Source organism: Palaemon carinicauda, chromosome 15 (assembly GCF_036898095.1).
Source record: "Palaemon carinicauda isolate YSFRI2023 chromosome 15, ASM3689809v2, whole genome shotgun sequence".
NCBI classification, from domain to species: Eukaryota; Metazoa; Arthropoda; class Malacostraca; order Decapoda; family Palaemonidae; genus Palaemon; species Palaemon carinicauda.
The window spans coordinates 4797404-4820342 of record NC_090739.1 but is presented as its reverse complement, the minus strand read 5'-3'; the positions used below and the strand labels follow the sequence as shown (position 1 = coordinate 4820342).

Genomic DNA, 22939 nt, shown 5'->3' with positions numbered 1-22939 from the left:
TGGAAGTGAGAGTGTATATATTTGTAGTTCGTCGTTTTCAGTGTTATTTGTGCTAAAGGTAAGGGACTATATTTTAATTTGGTATTAAATTTTGATGTTTTGTTTTAAGGTAAGGCTCTAGTTTTAGGTGTTAAATTTTTTAAGTTTTGTTTAAAGATATGGGTCTTTAGTTTTAGGTGTTAAATTTTTGAACTTTTGTTTAAAGATATGGGTCTTTAGTTTTAGGTATTACATTTTTGAAGTTTTGTTTTAAGGCAAGTGTCCTTGGTTTTAGGTATTAAATTTTTGAAATTTTGTTTAAAGATATGGGTCTTTAGTTTTAGGTGTTAAATTTTTAAAGTTTTGTTTAAAGATATGGGTCCTTAGTTTTAGGTATTAAATTTTTGAAGTTTTGTTTTAAGGCAAGTGTCCTTAGTTTTAGGTATTACATTTTTTAAGTTTTGTTTTAAGGCAAGTGTCCTTAGTTTTAGGTATTACATTTTTGAAGTTTTGTTTTAAGGCAAGTGTCCTTAGTTTTAGGTATTAAATTTTTCAAGTTTTGTATAAAGGTAAGGGTCTTTAGTTTCAGGTGTTAAATTTTTGAAGTTTTGTTTAAAGATATGGGTCTTTAGTTTTAGGCATTACATTTTTGAAGTTTTATTTTCAGGCGAGTTTTAGGTAATACATTTTTGAAGTTTTGTTTTATGGCAAGGGTCTTTAGTTTTAGGTATCAAATCTTGATTTTTAAAGACTACCACATAGCGTTTTCCGTTTTTGTCCAGTCATTATGGAAGCACTTGGGGAAAAATCTTCAGCTTCTTGTAAACCGTCGTTCGGAATGTAATATAAGCTTTTTTAATGGTTATACTTTGGTGAAATGTGTAATATCCAGACACAAGATGATTATTGAATATGAATATTGCAGCAATTCAATGAAAGTAAGAGTGGGTTTGAATCCCCAATGAGTAAGGAGACTGCATCCATGGTTAGTGGGGTTGGTGTTGGGTTTTATTGTTTACTAATGATGTTGCAAAGGGTAAGTTAGGATACTACCTCTACAAGGTAACAATTTTCTTGTGCAACAAAACCTAACCTAGGAAGCAGTGTCTACACTGCACATTCCACACTGAAACCCAACATAGTGTGTTGTGTTAGTAATCATTGAAGATCACAGCTTTCTTCAATTATATATGCATTAGTTGTCATTGACTTTGTGACACTTTAGAATATTGTAACTACTTGAGTATGTCGTTTTAGAAGGCTTAGTTTTATAACAATAGACTTCAAAGCTAATTTTCAAAGGACTGTATTTATTGATCAGTTAACCATCAATACGGTAAACTGTGCTTGGAACACCATCCATTATATACAAGTAAGTAAAATAGCAAAGCCTTAGGATTACAATTGCAGGGTCGAGTCATAGCCTTAGGTAATCTCCCTTTGCTAGTCTATATTAATGATCCTACTATCTTTTATGTCTTCTTCGTATGGTTACTGTAACTCAATTAATCCATTATTTTTGTTTTATCTTGGCAAAATAACAAAAATTAGTTCAAAATTCCAATTTTCACAAAAATCACATTTGCACTACCTATTTAATTTTTTTAACGTATTTGTTCTTGCTTTAAAATATATTAATGATGCAAATGTATTGTAATATATATTTCTAAAATTATTTCGTCAACCCTCGGTATATTTTAAGTTCACTCCACTTTTAAATAAAAAGATACAAAAAAATCTTCTTTCCATTTTTCATACGAAAGATTGCAACTTACTATGTAAACAAACGATGACGTCACAACCGATGAAATATAACCCCAAGTTACTTTATCCTTGAACACGGGTCAGTTTGAACACTGACATCAAGCAGGCTACACATAAACCTACCGTTGCCAACCATCTTGAAGTTAGTGACCTTAATTCTTTTAATTCTTAACTTGTTACAGTGTTAGTATACATTGTGGTCATCTAAGACTCTTAGAAAGATTGTTCATTAGTGTGAAATCGTCTGGCTAGTAAATTTGGCCTCAGCTTGAGAATTGAGTTGAAATGCGAATGAAAATCAGATACCAGTCAAAGGATAGCTAGGTGATGAACATTGATGTGATTATGATGAGGAAGTAATTTTCCATGATACTGATAGACACTAATTACGGTGTACTAATGAGCTATGCAAGATCTATAAGCAAGGTGGAAGTCTTTAGGCATCTGCGTGGCCTTTTTTTCTTTTCTTTTTATAAAGAATTCCCATCTAAACGATTTCCAATTTTCCAATAAAGTGAAGTGATTAACATGATTTGCAAGAAGTATGCATTGACCTTCGACCTTTGAATAAGACATAACTAAGCCCAGTATTAATTCTGCTCCCACATCCAGGAAAAGTTGCAAAAGATGTCCAAGCCTTGTCGGTGTTAGCAAGTTTTTATAACTGAAATGAAGTATAATTTAAAATAGAAATAAGTATCTTTATTCTGATGGTTTGGAAAACTTGCAAACCACGCTGCCCACGAATATTTGTGAAATTTATCAAAACGGATTTTTACTCATAAAATGTAATCGTTAGATTTGTCATAAGTTATTGCGTAAATTTGAACTTTTTACACATTGAATCCTTAGATTAGTATATGTATATTCAATGTTGTTTAGAAAGTAGGCTATATTGTTTACTATTTGAGGTACTTAAAACGACTTAGAACTTGGAAACATGAGTTTTACATTTGTAATTTTTTTTTCTTTTTATAACATAGACAGGTCCCAGTTCAGTGAAAAACACGTGAGAAAATAGTGATGATTCGTGCACTTAAACCTTTTTATGTACATACGCTCTGCTAAATAATCTTGAAAAGGAAACTTGGTCGTCCCCTACAGGACTGTCTAAATCGTCCCTGTAGAAAATAGACATTTTAAAATTACTTCTTACTAAAACCAGGGACAAACGAACACGAAATTATCTCTTGGTTAAGAAAACCAGTTCAATTTCCTTTCATTCTTAATGGAGTTCGTTAAAGCTTGATTGATAAGCAATGCAATGCATTTTATCAGGAAAGAAAAGGCAAAACAGTACAAGAAGATAAGCGTTAGAGGCGCCGTTGTAAAGGCTATGCCTCACCCCAGAACCTGAAGAAATACTTATGACAGCAAAAGATATTTGTTATAATTTATCTAAAGCAGTCTTGTTACTTTTCAAATGTCTGGAATTGATTTACCCGTATTTATGTTATTTAACCTTTAGTAATCTGTAAGTAAAAATGGTTCCACGTAGGTTGGGTATTACCGAATGTTAAGGCATCCATGCCCTTAGTTCATTAGGAATAAACACTTTATAATCAAGGATGCATTGGATAAACCTAGATAAATAGGTTATAATAAAACCTGTTACTTCTTTTCATACTGTTTATTACAACTATGAAAATTTAACTCTCCTTCTCTAATGATTCATAATAACCTGGTGATATGTTGCATTATGCCATTTAGGCCTCACAATCTTTGACATGAATTCCGGGCTTAGATTCAACATTAATCAACATATCTTGAAAAAAATATTACATAGGCTACTCATGTGCAGACAGTGAGGTTCAGCAACATATAACATTAATAGTTAGCCAATAGGTTCAGCAAAACATTCTTTCCCTCTGAATTATATGTTAAGTATATTTGATATCTATGCTTGACATTTCAAAACAAAAGATATCTTAGAAAGGATTCACGTAGACGATGAATAAAGAGACATGAGTAAAACAAATAATGAAATACTTTATTTAGAAACTATTGTTTGTGAATATTAATATTGTCAATATAAAATGGATGGATGATGCTAACAAAAACAACTTTTTAATTTGAAATATAGGAAAGAAACAGTGAACTAAGTTTTATTGAGAAGAGATTCTTTTTGCTAGTAATACGAATATGCTTATGTAATTATGTTTATTTGTTGTGAGACATAAGATAGAGATACGTGGAATTATATAAAGGAGAATCTAGTATGGTAATAGGATCTCTCTCTCTCTCTCTCTCTCTCTCTCTCTCTCTCTCTCTCTCTCTCTCTCTCTCTCTCATGTATAATTTCTATTGCTGAAATTAAATGTTATATAAACTGAATATTTAACCTGTTACCAGATCAGCATGGTATATTTATAAAGTAATTTGATAATTACGTATTGGCTTAGTTTTTAGCTTACAGTACACACATTTACATTATGTGCGCAAATTAAAAAAAAAAATGTTTAGCCTAACTGCAACTGTTGGCAACATCGATTGTTGGTTAAACTGTCATGGGCCTGCACTGGGTATTGATCTTATGAAGATGTGTAATGATAAGCTGCAGTACAAATAATAGACTTGTGGGATATCATACTGTTTAAAGTTGCTTCTAAGAAAATAGTTCATCCTAACACGTAGCCATTCAAATGGCACACGGCAATATTGTTGTATTGCCGTGTGCATTGATACCCTAATTGCTTTATTTTATATTTTTGTAGGTTTGATATTTTCCACATCCATATGCGAATAATGCTCTTTCTCTATGTTTTGGGAAGAAAATAAGTGGATCTACATAGAGTCGTGATTTTCGCTATTAACCTGATTTGTAACCATGTAAGCATGTAACTTGAGGTACAGTTTATTTTGAACAAAATTAGCAATATTTGTTCGAAACCTAATAATGATAGATCGATATTTATTTGGTATAAAAAGAAAACAAAAAACGCGTTTGCCATAATCTTATCAAGTTATACACATTACTAATTAATGATAATTATATAATGTGTACTTAGAAATAGAAGATAACTTTGTACGTTGATTACCTTAAGCTAAAGTCGAAAGTAATGTTTGAACACTGACTATTTTGCTTGAACATATTTCGTCCGAAGGTGTTAATACAATTTTCTTCGTCTCTGGTAATGTCTAAAAGATCATATATTTACCAACATTGAAATGAATGAAAACATCAAATTCATAGAATTATCCATTCAAAGTCGTTTAGTATGCAATATTCAAATCTAGCGGAAATATAATTATATGGCAGGATTTCAAACCCAAGTATCGAAAGAGGATGAATAGATTCGAACAAACATGGAGACTAAATAGTTATATGATGCTAAGCGTAACTGGAAAAAAATCATAGTGCTATATTGATTCTACCGGCTATGATTCTTTATTAATGTTTGTATATTTAAATAAACATATAAAAGTAGCACCAAGTGAAAAAAAATAGAATACAAATTATCGAATTACACACAATCAAAAAATGATAAATTATTAATAGACTGAACTATAGAACGACTATTTCATGAAAATGGAATTAAACATAGAAAACGGGAAATAAACGTACAACTAAAACATGGCGCTGATAAATTAATGTTATTTACGTAATAATGCTGTTTTGATGCAAGTAATATTCGAAGTATCGTATATTATTATAGAAAATTTGTTTCAAAACAACGTATCCAAATGCATCATCCCATTTCATTTGTCTTATTTGTTGAATAAACTAGGTGCCATTTGTTAAATGCAACTTTGGATTAGAAAGGATTTAATTTACATTTCAGTAGAGAGAGAGAGAGAGAGAGAGAGAGAGAGAGAGAGAGAGAGAATATAAGATGCTTATTAGGTTGGTTCTACATTTACAACTATATTCATTATAGTTATATCGCCATTGGACTTTAGAAAACAGTTTACACACACAACACACACACACACACACACACACACACATATATATATATATATATATATATACATATATATACATACATATGTATATATATACATATATATACATACATATGTATATATATATATATATATATATATATATATATATATATATATATATATATATATATATATATATTGTGTATAAAGTGTCACTTTATAAGCAAACATATAGTTATGTTTATGTGATCAATCATGTATCGCTTCATATATATATATATATATATATATATATATATATATATATATCATCCAACATGCAACTACGATATGCTGTATAGTTTAAGTGGCCATTTTTTTTTTCAAATGTGTCATAGGAAGTATATTGATTCTAGCACGATTACGTATTGTTTATTTGTTTATTACGAGATTAACCAGTGTATATTTAATGTGCACAACTCGTGACGTTTCCCAACTGAAATGTGACATTTTATTGAATTTTTAGTCTGTTTTTAATAGTGTAATGTTTTTAAAGAAAAGTAGGTTTAATTCATGAAATTTATGTTTTTATTGAGTGCAGATTTTTAGCTCTAATTTATTTTGATTATATTTAGTATATATATATATTTCCCTTTCGAATTTATTTGGGCTATCAGTAAATAAAATCGAGCTTGACTTATTGAATTTAGTAAAATCACCATTTTAATAAGATAATTTAAGATATAAGAGGTAGGAAATCTTCCCTATTTAGTGACGTCATTATTTTTTATTCTTTTCATATTTTTTCATTTGTATCATTCCACGTCATACGTTCATCTTTTGAATTTTATTAATATAGGCAAAATATTTAGACTTATTTGTGAAATTAGTTGAAATGTAAGATGTCATTAAACTACCATAACTACACTAACGACAATTATTACTGTCTTTGGTCATATAGACACTGTGGTGCTTCAACTTTTCATTTTTCACTTTTTAAAATTAAGTAAAATTTATTGATTTACTTATGGATTTGTCAATATATCTTTATATTGCAATAGTTAAATATTAATAATCTCTTGTTTTCGTTTATTTATATCATTCACTTACGAATAATTATGTAAATACACTCCCCAAGTACAGAATTTTTACAAAGCCTTCCAGCCAATAGGAGATGGTCTTTCAAGGCTTTTCTTACATTTTCCACGGTGGAAGCTCCTGATTGGTCGAGAGAAAATCTTTGTCACAGTCGTAATCAGGGCTCTCCATAGACCGTGGAGCTCATTTACGTATTGGAAGTGTGAGTGTATATACTAATAGTTCGTCGTTGTCAGTGTTGTTTGTGCTAAAGGTAAGGGTCTTTATTTTAATTTGGTATTAAATTTTGATGTTTTGTTTTAAGGTAAGGCTCTAGTTTTAGGTGTTAAATTTTTGAAGTTTTGTTTAAAGATATGGGTCTTTAGTTTTAGGTATTAAATTTTTGAAGTTTTGTTTAAAGATATGGGTCTTTAGTTTTAGGTATTAAATTTTTGAAGTTTTGTTTAAAGATATGGGGGCTTTAGTTTTGTGTTAAAATTTTGGAGTTTTGTTTAAAGATATGGGTCTTTAGTTTTAGGTATTAAATTTTTGAAGTTTTGTTTAAAGATATGGGTCTTTAGTTTTAGGTATTAAATTTTTGAAGTTTTGTTTAAAGATATGGGGGCTTTAGTTTTGTGTTAAAATTTTGGAGTTTTGTTTAAAGATATGGGTCTTTAGTTTTAGGTATTAAATTTTTGAAGATTTGTTTAAAGATATGGGTCTTTAGTTTTAGGTGTTAAATTTTTGAAGTTTTGTTTAAAGATATGGGTCTTGAGTTTTAGGTATTACATTTTTGAAGTTTTGTTTAAAGATATGGGTCTTTAGTTTTAGGTGTTAAATTTTTGAAGTTTTGTTTAAAGATATGGGTCTTTACTTTTAGGTATTAAATTTTTGAAGTTTTGTTTAAAGATATGTCTTTAGTTTTAGGTGTTAATTTTTTGCAATTTTGTTTAAAGATATGGGTCTTTAGTTTTAGGTAATAAATTTTTGAAGTTTTGTTTTAAGGCAAGTGTCCTTAGTTTTAGGTAATAAATTTTTGAAGTTTTGTTTTAAGGTAAGGGTCTTTAGGTTTAGGTATTAAATTTTGACTCTTTAAAGACCACCACAGCGTTTTCCGTATTTGTCCAGTCATTGTTATCGAAGCACTTGGGAAAAAAAAAAATCTTCAGCTTCTTGAAAACCCTAACATCAGTCTTTCGGAATGTAATACAAGCTTTTTTAATGGTTATATTTTGAAGGAGATTTCATTTATAAATACTTTTGTGGTAGACTAGGTCATGTATGGCAAGAGTTTAAGGTATGACCTTAAGATAATGGTTTTATATACTTAACTGTTAACTGCTATCTTTTGACACGTTGAAAATTCTGAAATTTGAATTCCGGCAGTAGGGATTAGCGACATTTCCTGGGTTTTCATAGTCCTACGCATGCGGTAGGAACCAAAAATTGTTTTAAGGGTTGTCTAGTCTAGCGAAGTTTTATGTTTTGAGTAATTGACTTAGTCTTAAAAACCTTGACATTTCATTACGTCTTGATTTATAAAAATGTGACGCCCGCTGTTAGTAATTCATCTTGTTATCAGCGATCAACTTTTCCTTGTCAATGAATAAATTTTTAGTTTATTTATTTATTTATTTTTTTTTTTCTTTTTTTTTTTTTATAAATATTGCGGCCCCCTTTTCAAGCATTTTCATCACTCGAAGTGTGCTTCCATTTCTAACGGTGCCTGTAATGTTAAGTACTTTAAATTTTGAAGACTGGTTTCGTGAAAGTCTTCCCGGTCCACGCGTTTTTTTTTTTTTTTTTTTTTTTTTTTTTTTTTTTTTTTTATAAATATTGCGGCCCCCTTTCAAGCATTTCCATTACTCGAAGTGTGTGCTTCCATCTCTTACGGTGCTTGTAATGTTAAATATTTTAATATTTGAAGACTGGTTTCGTGAAATAGTCTTCCCAGTCAGAGCGTTAAAGCTTTGGCAGGGTTTCCGCGTTCAGTTTAAGAGGGTAGGTCTCATAAAATTCATAAATCTTTAGCTTGAAATTTTTCATTTCGCGTAATCAAAACCTAATTGTTGAAAGGGTTTAAAATTTTCTTAAACTGATTTTTCCTATGGAAAAAAAAACTTTTTATAAACTACCATTGTCTCAAATAGCGAGATAAAATGACCGGAACTATCTTACTGTTGAAAGTTCATATTATGTAGAAGCTTTATTGCATACATTTAAATAAAAATTCTAATAGCATAAAAGAAGCAGACTTTAAAGTAATTTGGATTCTTAACGTAGAACCAATCGGCCAAAGTTTGAATACCGCTTAATGGGATTTAGAATATTTTTTAAACTTGCCGTTAACTGGTGTTAAAGGAGGGATATACTCTTACCAGCGCAGACGCGAAATATTTATTTTAAAGTAAATTTTCTAAATTAGATATGTAAATAGTTGCAAGAAAACTATGGCAAAGGTTAAGCATACTTTATTATTCATGGTTTTCTAGCATCGGGCAGCCAACCAATCTTGTATACATGAAAATAGTTAAATGGTTTTAAGTAATTTAGCCAATGGTTTTAAAGTAATTTAGCCAATGGTTTTAAAGTAATTTAGCCAATGGTTTTAAAGTAATTTAGCCAATGGTTTTAAAGTAATTTAGCCAATGGTTTTAAAGTAATGTAGCCAATGGTTTTAAAGTAATGTAGCCAATGGTTTTAAAGTAATGTAGCCAATGGTTTTAAAGTAATGTAGCCATTGGTTTAAAGTAATTGAGCTAAGCTGTACCTCAAAGGGCTTCCTAATCTGCGTCCCTATTACTTAGTACCAGCTCCCACTGGACATTAACACCGACGACATTAAGGCTTTAACAACCTGAAATCTTTCTCGTCTTGTAAATGCTTCGATAAATTGCCTAACGTGGAATACGCTGTATAATACTCTTAAATACCTGCTGAGAATGTAACACAAACTTTATTCATATGTCCTGTAGGAAACGGTGGCTGTGTGAACTGATAAGCCAGGTAAACAACTCTTAAAATGAAACTATTATTGAATATCATATCACATAAACTGTGGCTTTCGTATGCCGTTAGCCATAAATGTTGAATTTCCAATTTTACAATTTTCTGTTAGCCCCATATAGCTTAAACTGCAGCCCTTCTGTTCAATTAGACCAATCGTATAAATGCAATGAAGGCTTTGGCCATTGTTTCATACCAATATGAATGCCACAATTTTATGGGATTAGTTTCTAGCGAAACGAATTCGCTATGGAAGTGCTTATTTTGTCCTTTTTCTGAATAATGGGTCTAGGGCATAGTGACTTGCGTATCGATCGAGTAAAATGAAAACCATTCAATTTTCGGAGTATCATTTTTAAAGAGATTGTTGATGAATGCGCTTAAGTTTTCATTCGCCTTGGCAGCTTTGCTTTTTGTGTGACGCGATAATTTTTTTTTAACCAATTAAGAGCTTTCAAATGCGCGAAAGTTCCAAAATTGTTTTAAGAGCCATTTGTCGTTTTTCTAAAAATTGGGTTTGGGTAATGGTGACTTGGGTATCGATCCACTAAAATTGAAATCATTCAATTTTAAGTTTCCATTTGAAAGATTGTGGATTGATGCCTTTGCGTTTTAATTCGCCTTTGACGGCCTTTTTTTTATGACGCAGTTATTGGATGGACTTTTTAACCAATTAAGAGCTTTCAAATACCCGAAACTTCCAAAATTTTGTTATAAAGCCAGTTCCGTGTTTTACTGTAATAGATTTTCATAATCTCCTCCTACACCTATTGACGCAAAGGGCCTCGGTTTGATTTCGCCAATCTCCATCTTGAGCTTTTAATTGAATACTTCTCCATTCATCTACTTCGTGAATCTACTCACGGCGGAATGCATCATTTTGAGGGACGTGATATTGAATTGCATACTTTAATTTCACGCCATTTACATAAAGCATATATTTTCCGAACCTTTAGTTTTATTATGCGTGTAAATATTGTCTAACAATTTAGTTATTGGTTTCCCCACTCAAAATTCTGGTTACCCACTTGAGTTAGGTAGTTACTCATTTACTGGTTTCGCCCAATATTCATGTATAGAAATGAATAAAGTAAAAGATGAGTAGAAATATATGGTCCATGTCCTTGGCTATAAATTGGTCATACTACTAATTTTAGTCATGGGAGTAGTCTTCGTAAAATTTATGGAGTTGATCAATCATTTGTTCAATTGCCAATGTCAAGTTGACATAAGCATAGGTTACAGCTAGCTGTCCGTTACTAAGCTACAATTGGTTGAACCAATTTTAATTTTCACAAATTTGATCTTAAAATATTAATCTAAATTGTAAAAAATCGGCTTTGATCAGGTTAATCTAACTACACTGATTGTGAGGACACAACTGTAGGTTCATAGCGTTGTAATCTTCAGAAAGTTGTCATTAGTTATTTTCTACACATAGCACAGCTTGCATACCTTTTATTTTTTTAACGAACATAACCTCTGTACTATATACATTTGGTTGTAGATTGATTTTAATCCAGTGCTACCGTTTCTAAATTTCCTTAATTATGGATAGTTAAACAAATGTATAATCTGCCTCTTTGTGCAACGCGGTCTGAGCTTGTCACGATTTAAAGTTTTGTTTCTTGAGTCTTTGGTTTCTATAATTTCTAAAGCTTTCAGTTTAAACCTATTTTTGTATGTTTTAAGGTTTCTTCCCTACATTCCCTATATGGTTGTGTCCTAGTTCCTAATTGCTCACTCCGCAAAATAAGTTTGCGGGTACTATCACTTTATAGATAGATGTAAAGCACCTAAGCTTATTCTTATTCTAAGCTTATTTTACCTGTACCATAAAAAATATGAAATTCTTACCCTTTACTTTTATCCCATTCTGCTTTGAAATCAGATAGGATAACTCCTTGTATCAGTTTTGGCAACCTATTGTGGTCAGTTTGGACTTTTAAATTCTTTCCTTTCATGAGCATTGTCCTACTTGTTACCAGATCCCTTCTAGGATTTTGCAACCAACATATATATCTAGTTTAATTAACTGTTCTAATTTTGGGCATGAAAATAAATGTTCAGTATTATCATCTTTGCCAAGGTCACACAAATTGTCTGCATATTTTCCCCTGAAATTTGCTTTTAAATTTAGCATATTTAATCTTGTCTTGATTACAAGGGATGCCTTATCCAGATCCATTTTTGATACAAGGCTGTGGGCCATTTCCTTTTATAAAATATTTTTTCATCGTTTTTATTCAGTTTTTTTTTTCAAGTTTTTTCATGATTCTTTCCTTGATTTCATTTTACAAGGACTTTTTCCCCAAAATTTTTATAAAGTTCTATCCCATATTTACTACAGATTTCTTCTATGCTCTTACTCCAGAAATTACCATAAGGGTCCAACTGGCCTTAATTATCTGTTGTTTGATATGGAAGAGAATTAATTTTTTTTTTTGTCTTCCATTCTGTAAGACGCCGGCCATATTCCTGTTTCTGCAAGGATGCCCCAATATGGAGTACTTGCAGGTTGTTCAAACATATTCCTTATTATCCTATATTGAAGGTTTTCCAGATCTTTCATATCTTTATTTCACTGTCTCCACATTGGTAAATATTGTTAGTACTACAACCGTTTTATATTTCTCTTCCAATGCCATCTTTCCTACTCTTCTCATCTCAATATTTTTCATATTTCTTGGGTAATATATGCGACTCGTACTCCATTCTTTGTTTCCTGTGTACCATTCACCCAGATACTTATATTCTTTAAACTTACTGGACCATTCGTCACTTTTGTTTTAATCTCCCCTTCTTTCTTATTCTTTTGTTAATTAATACACCCGATTTTTGGGGTTAGTGTTGAATGTGAACTTCAAGATCTCCAAGCTATGACAATTATTCTATTCCTTCTTTTCTTCCTGTGGGAAACTTCTACAAATACTAGAAATTCAATTTCAATTCATTATAAATGTAATATTTTTTCTAAAACTATTTACTTTGTCACGATACTGCATAGCTTGGATCCATGTCTAATTCCTTCTCACTTTTTCTTCAATCTGTTAACTGTTTTACCTGCTGGACAGTTGATGGCTGCTCTACCTTTTTCATTTAACTAGCAATGCTTCCTTCTATCCTATCATTTTTCCTATTTAATGCTATCCTTCAGGTCTAGCTCATCGAAGCATGTGTATGCGTCACAATACCGTGCACATGTTGATCCTCATAGATAGGCATTATAGTCGATTACTGCATTCAGTGTTAGCAGATTATCGACCTTATTTCATTGTCTCCACACTGTAACCTACGCATCTTTCTTGAACCTGTTAAATTCTTCCAATCTTTATTTTCTCACATCTTGCTACTTGTGCTTGTGATAAATATGCTTTATTTTCTAATTCCATTTTATTAATCATTTTGTGGAATGAGAGTATTCACATCCCTTCCCATTCTTTAGGGGTACATATGTTTTCGTCTATTTCTGCTAGTATCAGCGTCACTTGCCATTTCTTTTCCCATCATTTTAATCATTAACTTTTTTAAATCCTTGCCTGTCCATTGTGTACTTGGCTTTCATGCTTTTAACGATGTCTTCTACTTCAAGTTATTTTTCTTTTTTGGATCTCACTGACAGCCATTCATCAAACAAGTTTATTATTCTGACAAGACCTCTTCTGCACCCTGGGGAGTATCTAGCTTAAATAAATCTCCGTAGAATTGTTCATATTTATTTCTTCAACTTCCTCTTATTTCTCGACCTTTTCCTCTGATTGCTGTACAGTTGCTGGTGTTTTTTCTATTAACATCTTGAATTCCCAGAAGGCTGTGCTGTTCATTCCTCCTTTTGCTTTGATCTCTTCTACTTCCTTGGTTATTGTTAAACCTTCCCCCCTTTTTTTCTCTTCTAAATGTCGACGAGGCTCTCTTGTACTTTAATTCTTCTCTTGAACTTAGTTTTCTTCAAGATAAATAAAATTTTCTTCAAGATTCATTAAAATTTCATTAATTTCCTTAATTTCTTTGGACTTGTCTTTTGTTTCTCTTTAATACTACATTTTCTTATTATTTCTTGATCTTTTTTTCCCTTTTGAATATTTTAGTGTCAGATTTCGCCAGTCTCTCGAGCTTTTAAATAGTGTTATCTAATCTACTTCGGTCATTTATTTGAAACGCACTATTCATTATGTAATTATTTTAGCTGTCCACCCATATGATTGGCTTGCTGCTGTGTTGACAGCTTGTCGTACTTTGCAACGAGTAAGGTGTAAATATATTTAAGCCTTAGCATTGAGGTAGTTTATTTGTTCGCGAATCTACTCACGGCGTAACGTATTTTGAATGGAGTGATATTTATGCCTTTATTTCACGCAATTTGCATGAATAATATCAGAACCATTTATCTTGCTTATTATGCGTTTGAATATTACATTGTTATGATTTAGTTATTGGTGTTTCCCCACCCAAAATTCTTTTTACCCACATGATTCAAAAACAAATTTCGAGGGGGAAATATGCAGATTTGTGACCTTAGCAAAGATGATACTAAACATTTTCCATGCCAATAATCAAGACAGTTAATGAAACTAGACATAGGTGGTGTTTGTTGCAAGATATTAGCAGGGATCTGGTTGCTTTAATAAGTTAGGGCAATGCATATGAAAGAATTTAAAACTAATAAACTGACCACAATAGGTTGCCAAAACTGATAGCAAGCTGTTATCCTAGGATCTAGCTGATTTCAAGATAGTATGGGATTAAAATAGATTGAATTATTTATTCATGGTAGCCTACAGGTAAAATAATCTTATAACAATAAGAGTAAACTTATAAGCCTTTCACCTATCAACAATGCGATACTGCCCTCTATTTTGCGAAGTGAGCAATTAGGAATCAGGAACCCCATAAATAATGCAGTTAGTGTACTGGTTTTGCCCAATATTCATGAACAGAAATGAATAAAAGTAAGAGGAATGTTTATGTATTTGGCTATAAATTAGTCATACTACTAATTTTAGTCATGGGAATATAGTCTTCGTAAAACTATGTCTTATCAATCATTTATATTCAGTTACCAATGTCGTGTTCACCAAAGCTGACTACAATCTAGCTATCCGAAGAACAAATCTTCAACCAGTCAGATTCTGAATTTCATGATTATCTTAACATTAATCTAGTGAAAATCGGCTTTGTTCGTGTTCACCTTCCATCACTATGCTAATTGCGGGAACACCAAAGCGTTGCAGTCTGCTGAAAGTTGTCATTAGTTTGCATAAATATACTGTCTGCTCTATAGTAACATTTAGTTGACGATTCTAATTTTCGTAATTTAATGGTAAAGTTTCTAAATATTTTTCTGCATAGTTATAAAATTTTGTTGTATAATCTGCTTCTGCACAACTAGGTCAAAGCTTATTATATGAGTCACGATTTCAATATTTTTTTCTTAGTCTTTGCTTTCTATAGGTTTCCACTATCTTTCTATAACCATTTATGACCATTTATCTGATGTAATGTCATGAAACTATCACCTTTTTGTACCAAATTTTTTCTCAACTAGCCATATTCCCGATTCCACTATTAACCCCTAATAAGGTGTAGTTGCATTTTTTTAAAACTTTCCATTCATACTCTTGTGCTGTATACTTAAATTTTACGAGTCTATATTTCCAAACATTAACAAGTTTCATATATTTCATTTCTTGCTCAAATGTTCTATTTCTGCTTCCCCTTTTACTTATGCTCAGACTGTAATAGTGCTACTTTTTTTCTGAATACCATTTAAATATATTATCTTTTTCTCATTGTGCATTGTTAATCTTATCCTCTTATTACAAACACAGGACTGCGAATTGGCGATATCTGAAAATTACCCGAGTTCTTCCACAATGGAAGTTGCTTATGGGCTTTTTTACTTTTCTTTTATTACTGGAGAAGATTATATAAGCATACATCAAACATACGTCAGGGCTTCCATTTTGAATATTAAAAAACGGCGATTGTCTTCCCCATTTATAACATTAACATTATCGGCAGCATTTGAACTTAATTTTGGGCCAAAAGTCCCATCCCACATTCCTTCTATCGCAAATCTGTATATCAGATGTTAGTACGTTACGGACTCACGGGGGAGTCATGGTACTACAGTACTCGTTATGGACAGGAGTCAGGACCAACTTGCTCGTTCAATTCGCGTATCTTGCTCATAGCATCATTATCTACCATCTTGCACAATTCTTTAATACATTCAGGCCAATCTTATTGAAATTTCACTTCATCCCAAAACCATATATAGATGGAGATCTTGGGTAATTATAGAAAGTGTTTTTAGTTTGGTACTGCTAGTCTATATAGAATAGGACAAATTAACTTTTTGACCCATAAATGTCAGGCAAATAAATTGCTAGTGCGCAAGATTATTGTAAGTTGTGCAAAGTTAGAGGGCCATGTATAATAGGCAATGTTCAGTGTTTTTCAAAGTTGTCTCGTTTACTGTTCGTTTCAATTTGTTCCTCCGTTGCATACGAACCCTCGTTCCGTAGTAAAGGAAAGTTGTTTCAGAGCAAGCTGGAGAAGTTTAAAAAGCTTGAAAATGAGCTTTTATTCAGCTGGTGAAGGTGGATGGCCGAAAGGTCCTGCCCCCTTTCCAGTCGAAGTGTCTTCACTTTTGGTTCAGCTGCTGACAAGTGTGCATGTACTGTCAGCTCCTTAAACATTAATTTTCATGTGATTGGCAGTCATAATGGAATGGAAGCAAGTAGCAAGTTTGTTGGGAGATGGTTGGACGTTGCATCCGGTTTAATGGCTGTTGATCTATAATGTGCATCATGTAGAGGCACGATTGTTCGCAATCATCCCCATGTGCAGAGCACGTTATGATGGCTTGTGCAGTGGTAGCCATATGCCCCAAAGTGGAAGAAGCATGCAAAGCTTTTATCGTGGTCTGACTCTAATGCCCAAAAAGACTGCGCTGCTTCTCTTTTGAGATGTGTGGATGCTCTTGCCAATCCCGACTGTCCCCAGGGGCTATGATCCCTCGCATCTGCCAGAGAATTTTTCAGGTTTTACTGGTGTCAGGTTTTACTGGTGTGGGAGAAACCCCCAGTGTTTGCCCCCCACACATTCGGAAGCTGGAAGCTCTCCATCCGTGAGGTGCAGGCTGTTGTCAGTAAGTTTGACCTACAGTAAAGTAGTCTGACTTCCGTAGGTCTGCCAGGTAGGCCTTTTGTAGCTGAAGGAGCTAGTAGCCAAGGCTACCATAAAGTATGTTGTAATCGTCTAGTGATTTCAGCATATTACTCACCTGAAATGAGGGAAGAATTATTAATTATCCATGAATTAATCCCTTCAGATGTCGCCAATTTTTCTCGGTGGGGTTCAATGATACGTTGGTATTCTTAAAATACATTTAATCGACTTGTGATTTCATTGCTCTGGCTCTGACAACCAACTCTCCACAACTAAGCGTCGAGCGTCTTATAAACAATCTCAAGAACCAAAACATCAGATCGAATAATAGAGCATCACTCTCAAAAGACTCAAAATCCTACTTCAGTACAAAAGTAAAAGGAATCTCATCTATCTTTGAGGTAATTAATAAATGCTTGAACCCTAATATCAAAATACATCATTTCAGTTATATACATTCTTTCAAATGTTTTATCAAAATACAATATGATGCAATGTTGCGCAATACACGTAACAATTGAGGTAATACAGTACATTATTACAATACATAACAGCTACTTCTTTCTTGGTCCCAGTGCAAGTATCTGAAGTGATCCTGGTGATGCCAGTGGTGAAAGGCATGGTGGTTCTCTCACTTTGCCTTTCCTCATGCTTAAGGGGTCTGTGAAGTGGCTCCCAGGCCGGCAGGAAAGGTGCCAGTGTCGAAGATGTTGGCCACATAGGTGGGCGTAAGGAGGTCGCCAGGTCAAAGGTGGTGTTACCCTACCCTGGCACCTGTGATTACTACTAACCCTTCCCCTGGGCCTGTTACCCTGACCCTTTAGTCTTAAGGCCTGTGACCTCTAGCCCTGCTCATTGCATTGTGCCTTCCTTTTCCTGTGACAGTTCCAGTGTTGTGGCTCTTACTGAAGCAACCAATGTTGTTTCTCCTCTGATGGAGCATTGTAGTTGGTCACTCACAGCTCATGCTCTGCTTGCAAAGCCAGAAAGCAGCAGCTTGCGTTCTGTGCTCCCTCCTTCCTCTTCATCTTCCTCACTGATGCTAACACTGCTTCTAAGATGAGGAGAAAGAGGTTATAGTAGTACAGGGCAGGGAGGCCAGCTGTAGCTGCAAAGATAGAGCTCGATGAGAGAACTTTTCAAGCGGGGTGGACAGCTCCAGATTGGTTCCAGACCCATGGTGTCTGGAGTCACAGCTAGAAGACTTTATTTGAATTTGCTATGATCCTGTTTTGTTGTACGGGGAACGGCTGTGGTTTAACTTTTAGCCTGGCAGGTGTCTCTACGGTCCTGTACGCTCTTTTTTTTTTAAAGGTTGATAGGAGCTTTGGTGACCTCAGTCTTCCTCCTCCTAGGACCCTGGATGCCTGTTCCTTAGTCTAACACAGTGGTTCCTGCTTGGTAGAGGAGATAGTATAATTTGAGGCCTTGAAGACCAAGAAAAGTGTGGTGGGGTAGAGCCATAGAGCACAGAGCCACAGGTGACCTGTCTGATCCACAGTGTGTTACTTGGAACTTCGTCCCTCTGCCAGGTGCTGTTCCAGAAATTCTACTCCCATAGCAGTTGGCTTGCTTGGGCTTTCAGCCTCAAATATGGTTTGGGTTTTTTCCTAGGTGGGGGGGGGGGGGGAATTTCTGCAGCATGCTGCCTCATCCTTGGCGAGGTATGAGGGTGCTTTTGGTTAGGATGTCAGACACTGTAACATGTTCCAGTGCCTGCCGAAGCAAACTACCTAGTCGGAAAGTTTGTTTGTGAAGGTCCTTTCCCTCATCCATGAGTGCAATGGCATGGATGGAGACAACCTTGACACCTCGGTCAGGAAAACCTGTCCTGTATCTAGTAAACTTGGCTCTCGGTCTAGATGATTGCAGCTGTAGATCTGTACTCTGAACTCTAATTCTAGTTCAATTGGTAAAGATCCTGTCTCCCCTTATTCCAGGCAGTGGAGGTTCAAGGGAAAACGCTGCATCTGCAGCCTGTGCAGGTTGACACGTTAGTGCGAGGACCGATGGTAGGGTGACTGGTTGGAGAGACTAAAGGCAGAAGGCACATCCTACTCTTTTAAGTTGGTGACCAAGGAGGTTTTGGCCCTGTCCTTGATACTTTCCTGGTTTGACCAGTGGTCAGGAGTAGACGTACTTTTCAAAGTTGAAGACTTGTCAACCCTGCAGGCTTTGCAGAAGTCTTGTGGTGGAAAGGTTCACCTGCCTGGTGAGCCAGGCAGTAAAACAGGGTACCACAGAGGTGGCATTTTCGTTGAACTAGTCAGGTGGGTGCAAGGTTTCTGCTTCCTAGTTCTCTTGTGCAGGCAACAGTGGAATCTTTGACTGCTTTACAGAAATCCCTGATCAAGCATGCAGTCGTCTTTAAGGGTCACGTCCCTTTAAGGATAGTGGCTGTCTTTATACATTACGTTTATAAATTTTTACCCGTAATGCGAGCTTAAAGAAAGGCTTGGAACAAAGTTTAGGCTGCTACTGCCTTGATCTACCCTTAAGGTTGAGAATATGAAAGGTATAGTGCTATTAGTCCAGTAAATATTTAGTCTTAATTATTTACTGTCCATACTGTATTTTTTGCTGCCTTTACTCACTATGTAAAACTACTATAAATATAAATTTTCAGTATGCTATTGCTATTTATAACTACAGCCAGGTCTTTATGGATCCAATATACTGTTGGTTCTAATTTTTTATTGATAAATTTTCTAGACAATCCTTAGTTCAATTTTGCTAGTCATTCTCAAGATGTTTAGATTTGCAATTAAAAACTTAAAAACCCCATCGGGACGTAACTTTTTCACGTAGAATATCCTATGGAGTTTTCTTCAATTTTGGAATGGTACTTGGGCTGTGCATTATGAAAGTTTCTTTCATGCTTTAGCTGATCTTAACTATAAAGGACTACCTGGTAAGGCTTGATGCCACATTTTACCATGTTGATTCCTGTTGTCAGGTGGACCTTCAGTTTGGTGCTCAGCCCTTCGCAATCAGTCAGACCAAGGTAATAATTTGGACTCTATTCACCCTCAGTCTTCCTTCCATTTCTTTCCTGTCCCCAAATAAGATTCATTCTGCTATTGTTAACATAGTCCAAATAGCAATTTTGGTAATCACATTAGGATCTACACACCCATATGGCCTATGCCACAAGCCACTATGCAGGGCCATGAGTTGGAGAAAGTAGCTTGCTTTCTTACCAGCTAGTTCAACACTTGGAGCAGCAGTCCCTGGGAAGCATCTCAGGACACTTGTAGATTTGATCTTGGCCCTTCGCTACCTCTTGACTGCTGCTGCGGTCCGTGGGGATCACCTTGGCATTCTAGGAGGTTGGACCTGGGCTTTTTTCTACCTCTTAAGAGTGATGAGACTGCAAGGTAGTGTGATATTGCTATTCCTCTTCCCCATCCTTGACGGTAAAGGTTTCCACGGATTGAATTGGATAGACCCACTCCCTGTAACCCCTTCTTGTGGTAAAGATTGCCATATGCTTGGCAGAAGTAACCTGGGGCTGATTCATGGGGCAGGGGTTGCCATTGCCCCCTAGGGCTAGTGGCCTGGTCAGTCATCAGAACAGATTTTGTTGAAGGTACTGTAATTTTGGTCTTCATATACAGTATACGTATTTTCTCTTATTTTTCATTTTTTTCAAGTAGATCTCTAGGGCGGCCTGTGGTACCCTCTACACCTGCAAGGTATCTGGGTACTCTGGATTCTGCTACCCCTTAGATACTGGACTTTGGCAAGGTACCAATGAAAGTAGATCCTTCAGTTCAAATGTTCTTATGTGGAAGTTTGAAGGTTTAAAAACCTATGTTATACTAGAATATCTGCACTGAATAGCTTTTGTCCACCAGCTGGCAATATTATTTCCATATGGTTATTTTTCTAAGGGAACTTCCATCAGGATGACATGGCTCTCGCCCAAAAATATTTTTCCTATGTCAATATGTTTTATTTTTCTGTTGTATATAAGCTATTTGCATGTTCAATACAGAGCGCATTACTGCAATTGTTTATGTATGAAACACAAAGAATAGTCTTGTATAACAATGCACTAAGCCCATACTACCAATAGCAGTGGTTTGAACTTTTTCCTTCATGATGCTTGATGATCTTAGTTTTCATGTTATCCATAGATTTTCTTTGCTTCTTGGCAGGAGATCCTTGTAGTATAAATTTCTTTTTTCTGCCATCTTGAGGTGACATGAGTAGCAAAAGCAAAACAGTACCACACAAGCTATCACAACTGTGATGCAAACATAAGACCATGAGAGGTGGCAAGATGTGGTAAGGTGGAGACTGCTCTGCCAGTTGACTTGCCCAACTTATTGTACACAACTGCGTTCAATTACTCTTGACTAGTTATTTACTGGATTTGACATTAATGCTGGTTATGAGTACCATTCTTAATAGACTAGACGTAAAGTTAGTTCTCCCTATCGTTTAAGGTTCTCCCTATCATCCTTTAAGGAGGGAGGATGATGGAGTGAATATCAAACCCATATCATATGCCAATTATTTTACTCGGGATTTTCTCCCCTCAGATGGAGGATTCCTTTGACAACATACCAGGTACATACAGTATTGTACAATGGATAGGCCAGGCCTTACGATCCTACTCATACCTCAGATGGGCTGATAGAAGATTGAAGTACTGTAGTCTCATGCTCCGGTATGGGACCAGGGAGACTTGAATATTCCAGGGAAGTAAAAGAACCAGTCCGTTCAGTTAAACTTCTAGGGATTATTGTAAAGGACAAAGGGTTTTGTATACGGTCCGTTAAGGAACAAATAACATTTTACGCAAAGTGTTATTTTTCCATGCTATGCAACCTTAATCTATTTAGTTCAACTTACTACCATAGCCATCCTTCTGAATCCTTAGGAGGTCATCTAAAGTGAAGTTTGTTGAGGATTGTCTGGGTTACTTGGCCTTATGTGCAGCAAGTCAATACCTCATTAAGTATTAAATGGCTGTTCCAGGTTGTGCTGAAGATATTAGCTGTTTTAAAAACTTTTTTGGTTAAGTGAAAGTTGGCACATCACTCGACCACCAGAGTTTTGGACGATAGTTTTCCCTTCTGGTACATATTCAGATGGCTATGCTTGCTTGTCATTGGCACAGTTTTTTCTTAGCATTTCATAGGTAACTTGTAACTGCTTATTTAATTTATTCCTTATACAGTAATGGTAGTTTCATATTAAGATTAAAAAGTATAAGATTCTTAAATTTCTGAGGCCTAATTGCGTGTTTTGTGATGGCGCACTGTAGGCTTTTATTGAAAAAATACAATCTGGTTCTGCTGTTAATTGTCTGATTTGGGGTGTTAAGAACAGAGTTGTTGAATTTGAGGATAAGATTCAATGTAGCTAGCTATCAATAATTCTATTAATACTAACACGAAAGTTTTTTTTACCGTTAAAAATAATTCTTGGAGACTGATCGCTTGTTTTATCTACCTAAAAAGGAAAAACTGTTGTCTTTGATTGCATAGAAACCTTTAAATTCCTTTAAAGGCAGGAAATCTCAGCAAAAGTTAATTGCAATATTTGATAAATATTGTCCTAGTAGGTAGCATTTTTGCTTGATAGTACAGTATACAGTAGTTACAAAATCTTTAATCCTTAATAATCTGTATTATATAATTTTAATTTATACTATATTTCAAGACCAGTGTTTAGTGACACTGGTATTTTACTTGTAGTAATTATTATAATGACGCAGGCCTGGTCAGATAATTCTACCAAAATGTTTAAGCACATGTAGTTCTCCAGTTGAAGCTTAGACAAGCCATAAATGCACTTGCAAATATTTTTATTCATATTGGAAATTCACTTCCAGATTTGTGATGATTTACGGGGGAGCTCTTGCCGGAATGATGAAGTACCCAATGGATACAGGAATAGGATGACTTTTCATGAGGTGAGTTTAACACAGAAGTGGCTAATTGTCTTGTTTGATGTTAGTCTAAGTGAAACCTCTGTATACTTCAAGAAAGTGAGATCTTGACTAGAAAGATGTATCAAGAAGTTTCTTTTAAGGGATTTTAAGGAATGCTGGTGTTAACTC

General features: G+C 34.5%; 1 long non-coding RNA gene across 1 annotated transcript in view; it reads left to right on the top strand.

Annotated features, from left to right (window-relative positions):
* Nucleotides 1–22939, top strand: part of LOC137654218 (uncharacterized) — a 40483-nt gene continuing 17544 nt past the window's right edge. Inside the window, exons 1-2 of the long non-coding RNA XR_011046559.1 lie at nucleotides 1–58; nucleotides 22712–22792. This is a non-coding gene — a long non-coding RNA (uncharacterized lncRNA). The remainder of the gene's footprint in view (nucleotides 59–22711; nucleotides 22793–22939) is intronic.